The sequence below is a fragment of the Pelecanus crispus genome, chromosome 4, assembly GCF_030463565.1.
Source record: "Pelecanus crispus isolate bPelCri1 chromosome 4, bPelCri1.pri, whole genome shotgun sequence".
Classification (NCBI taxonomy): Eukaryota; Metazoa; Chordata; class Aves; order Pelecaniformes; family Pelecanidae; genus Pelecanus; species Pelecanus crispus.
In genome coordinates, this window is record NC_134646.1 from 25,691,744 (window position 1) to 25,711,798 (window position 20,055).

General features: G+C 48.9%; 1 pseudogene; it reads left to right on the forward strand.

Moving 5' to 3' along the window:
- Positions 1–10,356: 10,356 nt before the first annotated feature.
- LOC104030662 (glutathione reductase, mitochondrial-like) lies at positions 10,357–17,332 on the forward strand (annotated as a pseudogene).
- The last annotated feature ends 2,723 nt before the right edge of the window (positions 17,333–20,055 follow it).

Sequence of the window (20,055 nt, forward strand, 5' to 3'; positions counted from 1 at the left end):
ACCTCTTCCCTCCCCTCAAAATGGGAACAATATAGAGGCAACTGTATTTGCTGCATTCCCTACCTAGAAGGAAGGTGCTCTGATAACCACAGCTGCTAAATACAGCAGGTCAATTATGCATCCCATTGTCAGGAGAATAAACGCACGCTTGAAGGCAAACAGGAGTGTTTCCAGGAAGCCTTTTGGATCCATGTGATGATTCTGTCCTTTAAACTCTCAAATGGTGAGCAAGCAACGTGAGAAGGATACTGCTGAGGTATTTTTCATCATTTTCAGCAATCATTGTAGTTTATGTCCTCTGTTTATATTAATAACCCTTTGCAATCTTGACACTGAAATCTGTTTTCTTCCCAGGAGCGTTCCCCTCCATCACTCATGCACAAGCTCCTGGTTAATAGAAGGCTGCTGGCAGGAAAATTGGCTTTCTTTTTTTCTTTTTCTTTTTTTCTTTATGGCAGTAAAAGCTATGAGACTGTCTCAAGGAAGTCTTCTAGCCTCTGGAATAGCCTTGATATCCAGGGAAGGACACTCAGCACTGGAAAAACAAGGGGAAAGAAGGGAAGTCAGGATGGTGAGATGTTGGCTGTGTCTGCACGAAGGAGGAAAGGTGAGCCTTTTATGAATGTACATAGGACTTGGTGGTCTTGTGCAGAGAAGAGACCTTTCCCCCTTTCAAATATCTTTTATCCCATCTTCACTTTCATCTGCAGGATCCTTCATGGATGGAGAGATGGAGATGGACATGTTTCTGTTCGTGTTTCAACTGTGTTTGCAGCTTATTCGCCACCTGGCCCCATATCATAGAGGTAGATGCACAGGCAGGAATTGTCCATTCCACTTTGCTCCAGTGGCACAAAGCAAATATAAAGCAGGTCATCAAACATGAAATTGAGTTTCTAGTCACTTTGCTGCGCTAGGTATGTAGCCCACAAGACAGCAGGGAAAGCAACCCACTGTCTTGTTCACAGTGCTATCCCAGCCAAGGATGCACAGCATCACTGCTCATCAGTAGTTGTCTTGCTGTGACTTTGGGTTCCCTCAGTTCCCATCTGCCTGATGTTTCCAGTTGTTGCTTCTAGGTTGCTGCTGGAATTGCACATTTTTGGCGGAAGGAGCTGATTAATCTTTCCGAGTGTTAATGCAGTGCTATTGCTGTACTCTGGTGAGCCCTCGTTTGCCCTTCCTTGGCTGCTCCAATGCGAATTGTGATAATTGTTATGGCAATGTGACCAAAACAAAGAATTCCCATCTCAGGTAAGAAGAGAGAGTCTGAACTTGGGATTTGGGCCTGGAGGTATAGTTACAGCCACTTTGCACACACAAGTGTGAACCCCATAAGACAGACTGTGTGGGTTCCTGATGCTCCTTCCAGCCCTGGTTCCTATGGTATGTGTGGTGCCATCTAACACCCTTACAGTGATCCAAGATAGAGTTTCTATATTTCAAACTAAGACAAAATAGCTTTTTGACATTTAAAAATATCTCCCAGGATGAAAATACCAACACTTTGTGGTGGGATCATTTCAGGAGGCAGTTATTTTTCTCTTCTAAATTTGGAGCCCCTCACCCTTTTTTTGTTCCTTGGGCTGAAATTATCAAAACAAGCGAAAGATTCAAACACTGACTATTGGATCTGAAAATAAACTGAGGATGATCTGAACACCCAGGTTCATGATGAGGCTTTGGAAATTTCTTTGTGTGATCTGTGCATAGAAAATCAGATTAGTTATTCAGCACAAACCTGGCACATACCTGGAAAGGAAACAAAACTGAAGGGACTTTAAGCTCTGCCTGGTTTTTGCCCCATCTGAACATGATATGAGAGGCTGCTTCTCCACTCTGCCGGCAGAGAAAGCAAACAGATGGTCAGAGAGAACAATTTCCAGTGCATTAATGGCAAATTGAAAAAAATGCATCAAAACAGGAGGCTTCATGTCAAGAGCATCAATTTCCTTCACTCCCCATTTGGCTTGGGACAGCCTTTGACAGAAAGCATTGCATCAAAGTGAATGACAAGTGAGGAATGGAGGTGATGCATAAAGGTAGAGTGGGGAAAGAGTGCAAATGATGTTGGATCCTCACCACTAGCCCGTGCATCTTGCTGGTGGGATACAGTGGAGATGGATGGGAGAAGGCAGGAAGAAGTCTCCTACTTGAGGGTGTTGCTTAACAGACAAATAGCTAAAGCAAAGGGACAATATACAGGCATAATAGTTAAATATAATCAGACTCCCATCAGCTTTTTCTGGACAATAACTCTGGTCTGTGTTCTGGTATAAACCTTATACCCAGTGCTTTACATCTCATTCTCTCAGTTTCATTTTCAGAGGTCACACTCTCTGCAGCAATTTTGGAGCAGTGACTGAGCTACCTGGGGGCTTGGATGCTGTAGTGTTTCACTGAGTTAAACAATAGCTGTTGCTTTAAGGAACTCTCCTTAAGGAACTCTCTCTGAAGTCTCTCCAGAGAGACTTCAGGGAGTGCAAGATCTTTATTTATTGTTTGTTTGGGAGATCCACACACCCGAGGCATGAGACCTGGCAGGGTTCGTATAAGACAGGAAAAGGAGTCCAGCTCCAGGACCCAGAGCTGAGTTGGTTTGCCCAGCCATCCATGGGGATTCTGTAGGAGAGCCAAGAATTTAATCCTGAGTTTCAAACCTCAGATGAATATTTCATAAACAAGCGCATTTTTCTTCTGGTTTTTTGCTTGCAGGTGGCCAAAACTTCACCAATCTGATCTTGAGTTCAGACCGATATAAAAATCAGCAGCTGTGGCCAGGAGATGATCACTAGAGAGGTGGGGAAAAGCAATATGATGAGTCTTGTCAAATTCTTCATGCATCAAGATTTAAGTCAAGACATGGGGACGTGGACTTTTATTTTATCTTTAAAATAAAAGAGCATGCTTTCCAGGTGCATTTCTTTTTATCAGTCCTGACTTACATGACAACACAGGATGAGGTTTTTTAATGATTTTTAATGGGGTAGATCTAGTTACACCAGAGTCTAACCTCCTGTTCTAGTTGGTTTCAACTACTTTTGGCAATTTACTGGTACAAAAGGAAACATTGATCAGGAGATCTGTCATAGAACTGTGTCTTCCCATGTTAAATACAGTGGTGAAATCGAGAAGGGAATTCTGAGTATTGAATTTCAGAAGGGGACATTTTCTCAGCTATTCCAGCAGACTCTTTTTTTCCAAACCAGAGAAAGTACTATCAAATCATAAATGTAATATCAAAGCAGCCATGTTGTTTGGTTGATTTTCTTCATGACCTTTCCCATGCTGCCACACCACAGTCAGCATTTGAGCTCTTTTAGCATAGAAGATACTTGCAACGTGGAGGTGTGATGAACACTCCCAGCTGTGTTGTCTGCCCAGCTGGACCTTGGCACGCTGCTCTCTAGCCAGCAAAGTGCTCTGGGACAGCCCCATTTTTCAGATTTCTACCAGCACCAGTATTAAAGGCCTGAGTGTCAACTTTTTGATGGTCTGATGTTCAAACTGTAACATTCTAATTTCACCTCGGAGCAGCCCAGCTCGCCACTATCCTAAGATGATTAAATGTAGGTTTTTGCCTGTTGAGCTCTGGCAGAGTGCTCCATGAGCACACTTGTGCCAGGGAAGCTTCTCTATCCTTGAAACAGTCGGCTGGTTCTGTAAGTATCCTGCCAATGAAGACTGAAAAGGCTGCGGTATTTATCTTGCTGATGTGTGGGCATTTCATTTTTCAGATGGGTGTCTTTGCTCCCCACTATGCCATTGACAAAGTTAAGCACCCACTGCAAGGCCTTCTCAGATGAGCCTCTCCTGGATCTCTCAGGGTAAGTGTTGAAAAGTGCTGTATGTGTGAGTCATACAATCTCCCAGTATTATACAGATCCTCAAACCAAAAAAGAAATAGAAAAGCCTCCCCAGACTTCAAGAAAAGCTCTGCCTTAGTCTGGAAGGGACTGAAGGCTCTGGCTGATACTTCTAGCGTACCATACAACAGGTTAAGGGGGGGAAAAAATGCCACTTCAGCCTTGTTTGCTAAATAAGGTGAATAAGGATTTATAGGCATTTCTGGTTTATTTATAAGTGAAGCAGTGGGTGGTATCTGCATCAAGGGAGCTGGAGAGTATGAGGTGCCTATGCTGGAGTGAGAATTAAGCCCAGAGTTTTGAGGCGTTGCATCCTTGGTGTTGGGCCAAGTCCTGCAGCACCAGAGCATGGCCAGGTCTTACCAGGTCAGGTTTACCCACAGAGGTGACTTTGTGCAGTTGGAGATACCAATATCCTGCTTCTGAGCCTCTTTAGAGAAGCAATGACTCAGCTGGAGCTCTGCCATGTGCTTCTGCCTGTGAAATACAGAGGTATGGGTGGACTTTTCCCTAGAGCCTAAGAGAAAGCTTCCTCTTGTGCCAGCTTAATTTCCCTTTCACTCCTTTGGAAAGCTCAGACTGGGTCTTTAGTCCTGCTCTGCAGGACTCCGCAGTGGGGAATCACCTGCCTCACATTTGAAAGAAAAGGAAAAAATAATTGTTAGTCATTCTTGTCTGTTATTGATGATATCTTCTGGTAGGAGACATGATTAGTGCTAGACAAGGCTAAAAAATATTCTGAGTCTGAAAATGGAAAAAGACAATCGAGAAAATTATGGCAGGAAATAAGCTTTTGCCGTGCAAAGTCTCCCTGTTCTGGAAGGTCAGTAGATAAAAGATGTTACAGGTAACATGAGAAGATCACTTATGGCACAAATAAATTGCATAAATGGCAAACAAATGGCATAAATAAATTTAGCTCCTGATAGTGTTTTCACCACAAGCCTCTTCTATGGCAGCAGTGCATGTAAAGGCCCTTGGGACACCCCATTGTCTTAAGAAGGACTGAGAAGCATAAACTAGTCTTGGAATATCCCAGGGTGGGGAGACATACAAATGAGCAGAAGGGTAGAAACCTTCAGTAAGAAAAGCTTCCTGGAGATGGCTGAGGTCCATTAAAATCCTGTTGGGGTGAAAACCTTTTCTATGCTCAGTACAACGTGAGGAATGAGAATAAGAAGTGATGTCCAAGCTCAAAGGAACAGCTGGTTCTTGGTTCCCTTCACTGCAGCCCTGTTCCCCTGTCTCCACCTTTCCAAAGCTGTTATCAAGTCCATCCCACAACTGGACAGAAGCCCTCGGTCCTCTGGGAAGGATATTCTCCTTCTCTTAGAAGAATCACAGCACAGCCAGCTTCAAGTGCTGAGTACCTAAACCAAATGATTGCATTAAAAGCCCTCTCTGGGCTCGCCTTGCAGCTTGGTACTGTTGTCCTTAGCTGAGGTGGCCAGACTGTCAGAGATGCTGGGCATATGCACCAGGGAGTCTTTTTCATTGAAAGCTGGGTCCCGAGTATCTGTCTTGCTGTGCAAAGATTTCATTGCTATTATTTTAATATGGTGCCTTGGAGGCAAATTACTTCACAGGCTGATTAAATTTATGAATAATAATTATTTCATTAAGGTATACTGTACAATTAAGTACCTATCTTTTTATATACAGGCTTTTAAATTACCTTTCTCCTTTTAATCATGTCACTTAGCGTAGTATCTACAGAATTGCACACAACACTTTTGTTTAGGAATGATCGGAGGCAAGCTGAAAAAAAAGCTAGAGAATACTGTAAGCCGCCTGATCCTAGAATTAAACTTACTAATTTGCAGTACTAATTACATGTACAGGTGTCGTGCAACCCACATTACGTTGGGTATGCTGCCTTAGGAACTGAAGTATTGCAGTCCTTTCTTGGTTTACATCTCTTTCTTCCTAAGAAAGATGCACATTAAGAGGACTTTAAAATGTACACTTCAGTTTGGACTTAGATGGATGGAGCATCTCTGTGCTAACAGTTTAAGAAGGTGTAGAAGAGAAGAGAGCCGATGTGTCTTTTCTTGGTGAGCAAGTGCTCTTGCATCTGAACCAAATGCACTGGCTCTGCAGCTGCCTTGGGTGATTTGCAGGTAAAGAAGCTGCTGGGTTATAACCAGCACCTCTCTAGAAATCAGCTGCTGCTTGGCTTTGGTGATGCCTCCTGTACCGGTAAATTGGTGCCTTGTGCTGCAGAGCTAGTGTGTTTGGGTCAGTCCATTGAAAGTCACCTCACTTCTCTGGTGCACTTTGCTGGCAAAGAGATTCACTGGGGACCAGGATGTGCTCCTATTGCTTCTGATCAGTGGCATCTTCCCGATGGAGGCAGCCTTGTGGGCCAGCCAAAGAGACAAATCTTGAAGCACTGAGAACTCAGACAACTCTGAAAAAATGCAGGTTTGCCTCCCTGCTGTCTACCCAGTTGTGCAGTATTGGTGTGCATCAGAGAGAGAAAGCATGACGGACACCTCAGGAAAGTGCCACTTTGTGATGACCAAGTGTTCATCTTTCCTCAGCAGGTCTGGGAGAGAATCTCCTCCTTCACACCATGGCTATTGCCTCTTCTGCCAGAGATGAAGCATATTCATTCCTCTTCTAATGTGCAGTACCACTCTGAGCTATTTAAAGCCTTTTTGCCAGAAACAAAGCCCAGGGAGAGCAAAGTACAGAGAGATACCTAAAGGCAGACTGTGGCTGGTTAGCAAGTTCTGCAGATGTGAGAAGAGCTCTGCTGGCACAAGCAGATCACTTCAACAAGCCCTGGGGAAAAACATGCGTTCAGCTCCTTCTCCACTGTTAAAATAAAAAGAGTGAAATTAAGCATATTGTAAAAGTTAAAGTTGTTGGTGGGATAACTAGCTGAAAGAACAAGAGCATTTCTGATTTGGGGGGTAGTATAAAGAAATCCACATTGTTAGCCTGTTTTCAGCCAAAATGCCAACACAGGAAGGAGTGCATTTTGCCCCACACTAACACATCCTTGTCTCTTACATGGTATTCTTTATGAATCCTCGCTTTCAGGCTAACATCTGTAAGTATATCAGATACTGCCCTATTTATGACTCTGCAGATTGCAGCCTTAACAGTTTGCATTCTCTTTATGTAATGCTCAGCTGGAGAGGAGATTTCTTGAGTTTTCCAGTGAAATTGTTAGTTCTAAAAAGCACTTTTCCTTAGTTAAAATAAGTTAAATAAGTTTTTAGTTAAAATAAGCTTGGAGCACCTTGAGGATCTTCTCAGACAAGCTGTATCTTACAATGGTCCTACACATTTAAAATCGCTGCATTTTCTTTTCCTCCCATGTATCTGGACATATCTCAGACTTCCATAATCCCTTTCCAGATGCTGACAAGGCAGTAATGCAACAGGGGTAAGCACACTGCAGCAGCACAGGGTGTTATCTGTGCTGCCTCTAGGAAGGAGGTTCCTCTGGCAGCATTTCTCTTTCCTCTTCCAAGGGGTTGGTGCTGGTGGTGGCCCAGACTCATAGCAACGGAGCCACAAAGGGGGCACATGTGGCCATGGGGGTTTGCAGCAGTGAACAAAACCAGGTAGTTTCTCTGAACAAAATCCATTTATCTGGTAAGGACCAGCCCAACCAATGTGATGGAGCAAGTGTTAACAGCTTATCCTCTCAAAGCATCCTTAAGGTAAATATCAAGGGCAGGAACATCTTGTAGACAGTGGAAGCAGCTGAGCTTTCCCCAAACTACAGAGCTTCACCATGGTCAAGCCTCTGCTTAGGGCATGTGACGTGTGCCGGCTCTCAAGACAGGCACAGAGACCCGGTCTCAGCCTGGGGTCAGCTCGGGTACCAGCAGCTCATTAGCCCCAAGCCACATCTGTCCCCACCAGCCCCAGCTCCTGGCAGCCCAGGGGCTCTGTGTGGCTGCACCTCCTCATGCAGTGCCAGCAGCATCTTCCTCAGCTCTGTTAATGCCCCTCAGGAACCTGCTTGAGCTGTGCCAGGAGAGAAGCAAATCTTTCTGCTGGCAAGGCCACCTCTGCCCTCAGGGCCTGCAGTGGCTTGGGAGGGGTAGGATTGTCCCAGCATTTGTAAACTAAAACTAGACTACTAGGGGAAAACCAGTTTTCTGATTCAATTCATGTGATTGGAGCTAAAAGGGGGGGTGTTCTGAACATGGTTGGGTGCTGTTCTGGCAGTTCCCAAATTTGCTGCTGACCCAGGCATCACTTCCCCTGGCTCAAGGCAGCAGCTGGAGCAAGGCAGGGCCAGCAACACCCACTGTCCCCATCTGAGCTCCTGGAAAGGCAACTGCATTGCCTCTGGGTTCCCTGGCGGAAAATACCTTTACGTGAAAAGATCTGCCACAGCCTCCCTAACTATGGCATGAGGGGAAGAAAAGAGATATTAATGGGTGAGGTCTGAGAGTGGTGTTTTCCCTGTATAAATCACTTTATTCTGAGTCATTCCAGTAAAATAAATGGAGGAGGTCAGAGAGTGAGCAGCTTCTCAATGCACAGACATGGCTGGAACTTGCTTTTTGGGTTTATTTTAGAAATGAACTCTGAAAAAGAAAAATGGAGTCGAGTGAAGTGGGAATAATAGCGGGAGACTTGGGAAGAGGATCTTTATTGAGTTATTTTGTTCTCACTTGGATAGCCTTGCTGATATTAATGAAAGACACTTGTAACTTGGCTGTTACTTTGTATGACTACGAGCAGTGTTTTATACAATACAATCTGAAACATTAAAGCAAGCCATTAGCGAACAGTTTATCCAAAACTAAGGAAAAAAAATAAGAAAAAAGACAAATGAAATAGGAATGTGAAATATGTCTTCTAGCAAGTCCTGAAGCAGGTCTTGCAGGCCACAGTGCAGATATTTCAAATGTGTCAAGAGTAGGCTGACATTTCTTTAAGTCAAAAGAAAAAAGAAATGGCTATCGCAGGAATCGAGCTACAACACTTGCCTCTTTATCACCCTGATGTACAGCAGAAGGCTGAGGCTTATTTACTAGAAACTTGAACTGAAATTGGTAACCTGTGTGTACCTTATTGATGCTTTGCCTCTCCCACAGGAATGAGAACAACGAATTTCTCAACAACACTCACTGTTCTGTGCATTACTGAACTGAAAGTTAAGAGGAGCCTAAACCAGACCTCCTTCTATAGCACACGATTAAACTGATAAATAATATCAATAGAAATCCTTGGAAAAAATCTTTATAGGTAGTCCTCTGCCTGTTTTTACCAGACCTAGATTAATACACAGCTCCAACCATTCATCAGTGATGGTGAACATCTTGATGTAGAGTCTCATTTTTGGCATATTATGGCAGACCTCATTCATGCAGCCATGCAGAGAACATATTCACTAATCCTGGGCTATTAGTATCCAAATTAAAGAACAGACCTGCAACCCCAGCTGAAACACAGGATAGAAATAAAATCAGTTACAGCTCATTTTAGACATTCTCATTTTTCCCCACCTAGAAGGTGTTTTAATAGGGAAGGTGGTGTGTGCTACAGTCCTCACCCCAGGATGCTCTGGGAAGCCAAAGGGTGGCTCAAAGAGACAGGGGAGGATATGTGCCCTGGGGGCTGCCAAATGGGATGGAGCAACACCACCACCAGATCAGGAAGCTCTTCAAATGTTGGCCCCTGAGAAAAGTAAAGCCAAGGGAAGAGTCACTTAAACCTTCCCTTCCTTTGACTTCTCTTCCCTACCCATTGGCTTGGGGCCCTGGCAGGGGCGACCTCTTTGGTCTGAGCTGGGATGCTGTGCTTATGTATACAGAGGTACCTTGTCCCGAGAGGTAATTCCATAATTGGGATAAGAAGCAATTTGGGTAATCTGTTTCATGGAGGGTTGCTTTTACTTCTTCTGCTCCTTAGGACACCCGTATCCACTTTTCCAGTAACAGTTTCTTTCTCCCTTGGGCAGGGCACAAGACCAAAATGAACATGATCTTGGCTGAATAATAGGGATACACTGCTAAGCACTTTTGCTTTCCTTCTCCTTTCCTCCTCTTCCTCTTTCTTTCTTTCTCTCTCTCTAAAGACTTAGGTTGCCAATTTTGAAGCTGACATGTGGGTCAACTAAAATGATGGGGATCAGACAGCATCCAAACATCCCTGTTGCTAAGCCCCAGTGGTGCACCAGCGATTGGGTGAAAAGAATGAACTAGTTGCTACAAACACTGCTGAGCTCCTGGCTCTCAGCAGAAACACATAAATGCCTGATAAAAAAGATTGCAAAAGACATACAGTAGCCATGCCTTATTACTTTGCCTAACAAACATCCTTTTTGCCTTTGAACCTCTGAATACAAAGCTGTCCTTTATGGATCCATGATTTCACTAGGTGGCTCAACCACAGTGTTCATGAACTTGCTGGGGAGACTACTTTAATATGTGGTATCTGCAATCTCTTGATCGTGTTTTCTACCTGCACATATCAAAGCAACCCCGAGAGAAATGTAACTTTCTTTTTCAAAGCCATGGAAAGTAAATTGACACAAGTTGCCTTGGGAGATGGCTCTCATATCGGTGCTACTAGTGTCTTGTTTAAAAAGGAGGTAAGCAGCTTTCCCAAAGCTTTTCCTCTAGTTGCAGAAGAAAAGGTGGGTGGTGGAAGGGCTGATGGGAGCATGCGTAGGTTCCCGTGGGAGATCAGCACGTCCTTCTCTGTTCCCCAGCTCTGCCACCTTCTGCTTCTGGCAGATTATCCTGATGGCTCTTTGCCTCCCTTTGTCAGCCATCTCTTTTTCTTATCCTCTCAGGCTCTTGGTCGCATCAGACTGGCACTGCTGCAGACAGGGAGGAGCACCAGGTGCTCCAGTCATGGTGACAGCCTGCAGCGTAGAAGGGCTCGGCTCCAGCAGGAGAGATATGGGCTGAGAAAAACACAGCACTTACCCTTCACATCCCCATGATTTCAGCCTGAATGGAATCAGTGTTGTATCATAGAAGAGATGTCAGCTATAAACAAACTTCTTTTGAGAAGTTAGAAAATAGTTTAAATCATCTTTGTCCTATCTGGAAATATAATTTCATTTGTTGTTTTCATGTACTACTGAAGTGTTTTAGACTATTGATCTTTGGTAAATGGATCTAGTCGAGGATTGCTGTGCAGTAACATCTGGGCTAACAATCCCTGGGGTGGCTGCACTGAGGGGCTGTCCATCCCCAGGGCTGGAGGGATATGTGACCAGCTAGAAGGTCACTTCTCAGCTATGCTAGGGTCTGAGCGTTTGCTGTATCAGCTTGCAGAGGAGACTCGTGCAGAAGTGGGGCAGGAGGATCACGACAGCTTTTAGGCTCGGGCAGCACACTGGCTAGGTCTGCTCAGACAGCAGGATGACTCAGGCACGGGCCCAAAGCAGCTACCCTGCAACTTCCCAGGACAACGGAGAGGGTAAGAGAAGAGAGGAGCCAAGTGCCAGAGAAAGGACTTATGGATAACAGTGTCCTTTGTTCAGTCTACGGTCAGGTGAGTCGTTGCCCATAACCCTTACCTGAGCCTAAACATTTCCAGTATATGTTGGAGCAGAGCAGGAGCTGCTCAAACCAACACTCTGAGTGAGAAATTGCCAACCATTTGAGAATAGGTGGCGGAATGCAACTGGGAACTGGATAAGCTCTCACTGACCTGCAGCAGAGTGAGAGGAAGAGGAGTTGTGCTCCCTCCCAGGGCAGGATGCTCCCAGCACACAGTGGGCCAGAAACGACGAGTGGTGGAACAAGCCAAATGCTGAGCATCAGCATCATCTGAGGAGTGGTTGTGGGAGATGACCTGAGCTCTTGGCAAAGGAATCCAACACGGCCAATCTCCAGAAAAGCAGCAGCAACATCCCTTAAGGTAGTGGGCTTTTCAAAATGCCAGTGTTATTTTTCAGAGTGAAACAGATTAATGATGTTTAGAATTAGGTCACTGACTGCCTCGGGAACTGTACCTTAACCTTTGATAACCCTCATTCTGGGAAGTAAGTGTCAATTAGGGCTTATTTAAAGGTGGCTGACCTTTTTAACCTGCACTGCTGTGTGGGAGATGCTCTTGATCTACGGAGAACCTAGGGAAATGTGCTTTGTTCACCCAGAGAAAAAGATTGCAGAGAAATTATCCCTTTGGTTTTCTAAGACTCATGTGCCAGCGAAAGGCTGAACCCAAAGCTGGCCAAGCTCTGCTAAGCCACTAGAAAAATCAGTAATCGGCATCTCCAACAGACGATCCCTAGAATCCAGTTAGTGTGTGAAACAAAACCAGCCCCTTGTGTTCTCCAGCAGTTTTATGCATTCATTAGACTCATTGTTTCCAGTGGGCATTTAAGCATTCATTTCTGTTACTGCTTTCAGTAGAATCTGGGCATCTGAAACACCATTTGGGATCAAGTAAGCAGTTTAAAGACCTAAATTTAGGGGAGGACAGCTGAACATTTCGCTGAAGACTGCTACACAACCATGAACTGGAGAGAAATTTTACTGCAGGCATGACTTCAGGCTGTGTGAAGAGGAAAGCTTTGAAATGGTCTTGTTAATCCCCAACTTCCACAAGTAAATCAGGTTCCAGCAGGTAGGGGCTTTGACAGATGTTCTCAGGAGAGCCTCAACAGAGGGGAATCTACATCTTGGCTGCTCCAGTGTATCACAGCTTGAACTCCCAGTGAAGGTGGATTTGAACTGGGAGCTAAGCACATGGATACATGTTGTACTCTGCCATCCCTGTTGTACATAACAACTTCCCCAGGAAGAGCAGAGAGACATTTGGGGACAATAGGGTCTTCAGCTGGCACCATGAGTTGAGACGAAGGAATTGCATTGAAACCCGAAGAGTTCAGGTCTGATGATCTCTGCATTAAGCCTTGTATCAGAGCAGTGCAGCTCATCAGTGGAGGATGATGTCTCCTCAGAGCTTTTGTCTGCCTGAAGAGGACCGCAGCAGGGATGCTCTGGCAGACCCCATGAAACCCCTTCGCTTCCTCGGTGTTTTTTGTGGTGCACAGAAAACAAGATGTTGGTGTGATTCTCTCTGATGGCCCATGGCGCCGATCCATTCTGACTGTGGGGAAAATCAGAGGTTGATCATCGCTTTCCCCTGGAAAAGCTGCTGGGGTGGTTGACACTGAACAGCAAGGCCCTCTGTCCCCTCTGCCAGGAGCAAGACAGTAAGTCCAAGCAAACAGTGAGGAGCAGAGGCTGATTCAAAGCTGGATATGGTGAGTGGTCAGTGAGTGTAAGACTAGATAAGGAGTGAAAGAAAACAGTCCTTTTTGATGCACAGGTCCTTTGTAATTTCATATAGAGGAAGAGTAAAAAGATACATGAAGGCTGCCTAAAGAGAAACCTGGAGCTAAGCTGTCCACAAGGTACATAGAGGTAGAGATTTTGAAAGTAGAGATGCTTTTACACCCTTCCCCAAGGTGTATGAGTGAACAGTGTACTCTGAGAAAGCAGCTGAGGTCTTTCTGTTTGGTGATGGGCTCAGACAGGGAGGAGGATGTTGGGATTCGCAGGCAGAGTGGGTCTGTCACATACTTTACCTTTTCCTTTTGAAGTAACTTGGGGGTCACCTTTCTCTTGTGACTGACAGATGAAAGTAGAAGAGAAGGAAAAAATCTGAGAAATAGCTGAGAATTCTGGTTGCTACAGGAAGAACAGAGATCGTGGTGTCCATAGAGCCGCTTTGCAGGGTCAGGTTCTCAGCTGGGCTAAGACACCACCACTCCTCCAGCTGTCACAGTTAACCAAAGGTCTATTTTGTGATGTAAATCAAAAAGTTTTAAATTATCTTTCAGGAAACTGGGGTTTATGTTTGTTATATTCACGTATATGCCTGTACGCATTTATTCACTATGTATGTGTCTGCACACAAACACACGCACATTTCTGTTATTTATGTGTAGATATTTTTATTTTCAAATAGATAAAATGGGCATAATCCCCAGCTGGAAAAAAAACAGTGCAGACCTCTGAACTGTCAGGGTGAGACATCTTTAGACCAGCTGAGAAAACATCCCATTTCATGTCCTTTCATTTAATTTTTTTTCATTTTGTTTCATTTCATTTCATTTCCTATTAAATCTTAGTTAAGGAAACCTAAAAGAACAAACAGATTATGTTGTAAAGCTGATGCACTCAGGATTTAAGGTCCTCTGTTCAAATTGATGGCTGAGATCCACATCCCATGTTCGTTTATTAGCTAAAAAGCCATTCAATCATGTAAGTATTTCTTGGAGCAAGATACCTTGCTATTTTGGAATTTGTACATCTTCTCACATGAGGGCTAGTTTGAGTTTCTTTGCATGTGGCTCATGCAGACCTAAAATAGCAATTATGAGAGTATTTAGTTCTCTGTTTTGTAGCATTAGATTGAGGAGCCTATGCTGCTGTGATCTACAGAACCAAACATGGAAAGACCGACTTAAAATCCCCCCTGGGTGCAAATATCCATTAGTTTTGATATAAGAAATGACCCCAAGCTAGAAGTGATTCCGTATTACGTGAATGTCCATCTCCCAGTTTTACAGGACTGTAGGGTCAACACTTCAAATATTTTATACTGTTGTCTGTGGAGCTTCAGTCTTCTAAATATGACACTGCCATCACTTAGTGAATACTCTCCCCACAACACAGGGAGTTACCCTGCCTTTAGCAGGAGAGATCGCTACTCAGATGGTTTTTTTCCCATTCTGCAGTTTCACAGTCTGTAGCAGACTTAATATTTAAAATCCTGCTTGTCAATTCAACACCCAATCTGGAAAAAAATGTGCTAATATGCCTTCCCAAAGCCAGAGCAAGATTGCAAAGACAAAAGCCTTCCTGGCTCTGAAGGTCTCTCACAGTGGAAAGATAGAAGTAGAAGAAGGGAGATCCTCAGCCCAAATCCAGGCTGGTGGCAACAGGAATGCTCATCTTGGTTCCCAAGCAGAGGAGTCAGCCATCAGGTTTAGTCAATTCCTCTGCCTGTTTCTAGGAGATAATTCTGCAGTACTGTGCAGAATAATGCATCTTATTTATATCTTAGTTCTTATAATTCTTAGTGAAAATGTTTATGCGTTAAATGAACTTTTTGTACCTGCAGCTTTTGCTCTGTCTTCTGAGGCACATCCCGTGTCCATTGCCTAATTACCATCAAAAGGCATCCTTAGAGCACACCAAAGCGGAAAACATTCCCTCCCCAAGATAATAATAAGGGCTAAAGGGAGTAAGATGTTATCTCAGGGCTGACCTATGGGGAACATTTGCTTTAGCTGCAAGGACTGACAGAAAACAGCTTCTGAGGCTGGGATAAATCATGCTAGATATACAGAGAACAAAATGTCATACCACTAGCATGAAGAGATCCTCGTGAATTAGGGTTGGCCAGAGTGTTCAAAAAGACTTCCTTCCTTTGCAGAGCATCCCCCAGCTGGGTGGTAATAGGGAGCTGGGGGAAAAAGCCCTCAGTGGTTTTAATTTTCGCTTTTTAGCTCTCTCATGTCAACGTTCACTTATTGGTACATGCAAAATATGAATTGTAATGTCAGTCTTCTATCCATTAGGGGTTAAACAGCGTAAGAGTCATTATGAAGTGATCACATTGGGCATTTCTAATTCAGCACACTTTCCATGTAACAGCTGACCTCCTCACAGACCTGAAGCAAAACTGAGCACGCTGAAATGATCTGAATCCATTCACCCCATATGTTCATACCTTAATCCCCTTAATACCCTTAATCCAGACTGAGCTCTAGGCGAGCAGAGTGCCTGAGCTGGCTGGTCTAAAGCCAACCTGATCTGTCATCCTTTGCTTGCACTGTTGCCCCATCCATCTCCCTCTGCTCTGCATGTCTGCGTAGTATTGTTGCTTCTCCGGAAGTGCAGTGTTATTGTTGGTGCCGGGTACATGGTGGTGGAAATTGCAGGGATCCTTTCCACGCTGGGCTCCAAGTCCTCCCTGTTGAGGGACAGCTAAAGGCCCTGAGGATCTTTGACTCAATGATCAGCTCGAACTGCCCCAGGAGCTGGAGAACACCGGGGTGGATGTGTGGAAGCACATGCAGGTATGGGCTTGCAGAGCAGCCCTGTGGCTTGTTCCATACCTCCTGGAGAGGCAGGACTGGGGTGAAAGCTGGTGTTTCGAGCGCTGCTTGCCAGGCCACAGCTTTGGCAGCATCCCTGGCCCTGCAGTGTGGCTGCTGTTGCCTGTTGCAAGCACCGCAAGTGTTGCGCTGCTCACAGTGGGGACCAGCCACCAGATGGTCTGTCACACTACCGGTGACTGATGGGCAAGGGTCTCCAGGGGTCCCATGGGTCTCCAAGGATCCCGGGGATCTCCAGACCCTGCCATGGGATGGTGTTCCCGCCATGCCCTCACAGGTGGGAACATGGCAGCTGCTGCTGCGGCCAGCACACGCCCACCTGGGCATCACTGGCGGCGTGTCTCGGCCAGGGCGGGTGCCAAGGTGGCTGCCATTTCCCATGGCAGGGCGTGCAGGTGGATGCCAGGGGCCATGCGGTAGTGAATGAGTACCAGAACACTACCAGGAGAGGGGTCTATGCCATTGAGGACATCTGTGGGAGAGCCCTCCCCACCCCATGTACCACAGCTGTGCCCCCTCTCCGCAGCCCCTCATCCGCATGCTGTGCCATGCGTGGCTCAGGATCCCTGTCCCTCCCCACAGTGGCAATCGTGGCGGGCAGAAATCTGGCGCACAGGCTCTTCAAGGGCAAGCAGGACTCCCAGCGGGACTACTGTGATACCCCCACCATCATCTTCAGCCACCTGCCCATCGGCACCATGGGCCTCACCAAATGTGGGGGCAAGCAGGATGCGGGGGGCAGCAGGACAGGCGAAGAGGCTCAGGACATGGCGGCTCAGAGCCACTGGTTTAATGCTTGAGGAAGCGACCCAATCTCTGGCAAGCAGTCTGAGCCTTGCAAAATGTGCTTTAACTCTCTCTTTTACAGTACATCCCCTGCCTGCCGTGTCGTGTCTTCTGCTGCAGGTGAAGCTGTGGCCATGCACAGGAGGGAGAACGTGAAGATGTACAGCACATCCTTCACCCCCTCGTACCATGCCATCGCCCAGGGGAAGTTTAAGTGTGTCATTTAGCTGGTGTATGCTGGTGAGGAGGAGAAGGTGCACGGAGGGGACCAGGGGGACAACAGGGCTCTGCAGGGGGTGGCTTGGCTCCCCCCTGCCATGGCAGCCATCCTCTTGTCCCCACATGGTCTGCTCTGACCTGCTCAGACCAGGTCTTGGGCTGGGATCCAGCTCCCCAGCACCAAGCACACTGTTTAGCCTGGATTTCGCTGGTGCTGGGTCCCATCCAGGATCTCACTTCTTCCCCAAAGGTGGTGGAATTGCACATGCAAGGGCTGGGCTGCGACGAGATGCTGTGGGGCTTTGCCATGGCCTTCAAAATGGGGGCCACCAAGGCCAACTTGAACAACACTGTTGCCATTCTCCCCACTTCTGCCGAAGAGACGTGGTGATGCTGCGCTGAGGTGGTGGGTGCGAGGAGCCCGTGGGACGGCAGGTGAAGAGAGGTGGTGGTGTGGTCCCTTGGTGCCATTTGGGGGAAGGCTGCCAGTGGCGGGGCTCTTCCTCTGCTGTCCCCGGCACCAGGGGTGTGCAGGGAGCAGCAGAGGGGGGCAGGACGGCTGGGTGCTTGGGGTACTCAGGGGTACCACATCCTGGGTGGGCTCTGTCCTCTTCTGTGGGCGCTCACGTTTTCCAGTTGTGTGGCTCCAGGCTTTGCTGTAGTGTCTCAATGCTGGCTGGCAAAACAGCAGCAAGCAGGAAAATCCTGCCCAGTCCTCCTAACCCCATCAGCATCAGCAGAGCCAGCCCTGGGGCACTGCTTTTGGAGAGGCAGAAGTGCCTGAGAGCTAAGCGGGGTTGATAGGACACCCCTGTGGGCAGCCAAGTGGCGGCGGTGGCTCCTGGGTGCCAGGGAGGCTTTGTGGGTGGCGAGCACCCCGTGCACGGTGGCACTTGTGGTGGTGACGGGATTGGGATCGGAATGGGTTTGAGGTCTCCGGTTCCTGCCCGGTTGTGTCCTGGCTGGAGGAAGGGAGCAAAAGGCGGTGGAGGAGACGAGGGGCGGACAGGCACAGGCAGGGGCCGAGTAGCCATAGAAGCCTCCTTTTTGGAGGGAATTGGGCAGAAAAGCAGAGGGAAGCTGAGATCCAGGCACCCCTGTGAGACCACGTCCCTTGGAGTCCCCAGGGGGAACCGAAGGGGCCAGAGGCTGGGACTGGGCGTGCAGAGGTGGTCATTGCTGGAAACCATTCAAGGACCAGGGGTGAACTCAAGTGATGGGGGAGGGGAGAAATGCTCCAGTTTTGGGCCATGGGGGGGGGGCCTGGGTGCCGCCGCCTCCGGCCCCCATCCTGTGGCATCCAGGGGACAGAGCTGGGACAGGCAGCCCCCCAATTCCTGTCCCTGACAGCTCTTCCCATAGGGAGAGCCTGTGGAGACGGGGTCGCCTGCTCCGTGGCTGCAGCAGAAGTGGTGGGCAGAGAACACCTCGGGTGGGACGGGTGTCGTGAGGATGGGCACTGGGGGTGGCCCGGGGGCTCTGGCCCGCTCCCGCTCTGACCTTGTGATGTCCGAGCCCCGGGGCTGCCGGCCTGAGAGCAGAAACCGGAGACACCCCCCCCCCCGAGAGGAGCTGGGGACAGCGGGACCCCCGCCAAGCGCAGCCCGGGCAGGGATGCTCTGAAGCGGGGAGCCCCGCGGGGAGAGATGCCCGCCCCCCCCCCCCCAGCCGGGCCTCGCCCGCAGCGCCCTCGGTGCTGCCGGGGGCGAGCGGGCGCTAGGACCCCGCGGCCGCTGGGCCGCCCCGCCCCGCCCCGCCCCACGCGCTGGCCCCGCCCCCGCGGGGCGCCCCCCGGCGGGGCGGGGCCCCAGGGCGCCTGGGCGGAGCGGGGCCCGGGGCGGTTTGGCCCCTGGCGGCCGCCGTCCTCCTCCGCCGCCTGCCCCGAGCCCCCGCGGGCGGGCGGGGCCGGGCCGGGTCCCCGGGCGGGGGCTGCGGCCCCGGCCCCGTAGTGCAGCGGCGGCCCCGGGGGCGGGGGGTCCGGCCCCGCCCCGGGCGCTCGGAGCGGAGGGGTGGTGCCCGCCCGCCCCAGGTGAGGAGGGGGGAGCGGCCCTGGGACCGGCAGCGCCGCAGGGCCAGGCCGGGCCGGGCCGGGCCGGGGGAGCCGGGACCTGGGACCCGGGGCGGCGGGGCCGGGCAGCGGGGAAGGGGCCGGGCCCGGTGGGCAGGTGGCGGTGCCGGGGCGGCCGCGCTGCCGGTGGCTCCGCGGAGGAGCCGGCGGGGCTCGGGGCGCCGGGGAGTAAAGCCCGGAGGGCCGGAGCCCGGCGCCCCCCGCCCGCGGCCGCCCGGGGCCGGGCCCGCCCCGCGGGACCCCCGGCCCGCTCCCAAGCACCGCCCGGGGCTGCCCGGCCCGGCGCCGACGCCACAGGCGGGGCTGGGGGGGCCGGGGCTCAGCCGGTGTTTGTGGAGCTCGGGCCCGGCTCCTGCGGCCGGTTTTGGGGCTCAGCAGCACGGCCCGAGTCAGGCGTTTCCCAGGCTTGAAAACGGAGCCCGGGTCCTGCGTTTTGGGGGCTGGGAAACGGGCTCCTGGGGCCGGGCTGGGGGGCTGGGGCAGAGACCGAGTCCTGCGGGCTCGGGCTCAGGAACGGAGACCGAGTCGGCTGCTTGTGGGCTCCGATCCAGGGTGCGTGGACCCCCGCCGGAGGTGGGGCTCTGGTCGTGTTGGTCCATAAAGCTTGGGAGGCCGGCACGCACCAGGCCCAGCCAAATGGCTGAGAGAGTCTGTCAGGGAGAAGGCACTTTTCACACCTTCTTTGCATCTGACTCTTTATTCAAAGTGTGTACAACAGCCAGAATAGTCATGAACTCATTAGTCCATATTTAAGACAATGTACGATTATGACAGTTCATATACAAGTTATGACAGTGATTGATTTATGACCTTGTCAAAAGCCAAGATTGTCTGAACAAGCAGAAATGAACTAGTGCTGAAGAGGAGCTGTGGACAAACTCAAGCTGAAATGAACTGGAGCCATCTACGAGCTGGACCTGAAACAAACCAGAGCAGAAACAAACGGGAGCCACAAATGAGCTGGAGGCAAAACTGAACTGGAGCTGAAATGAGCTGGAGCCATCCACAAACTGGAGCTGTCCATGAGCTGGACCAGCAAGCAAACT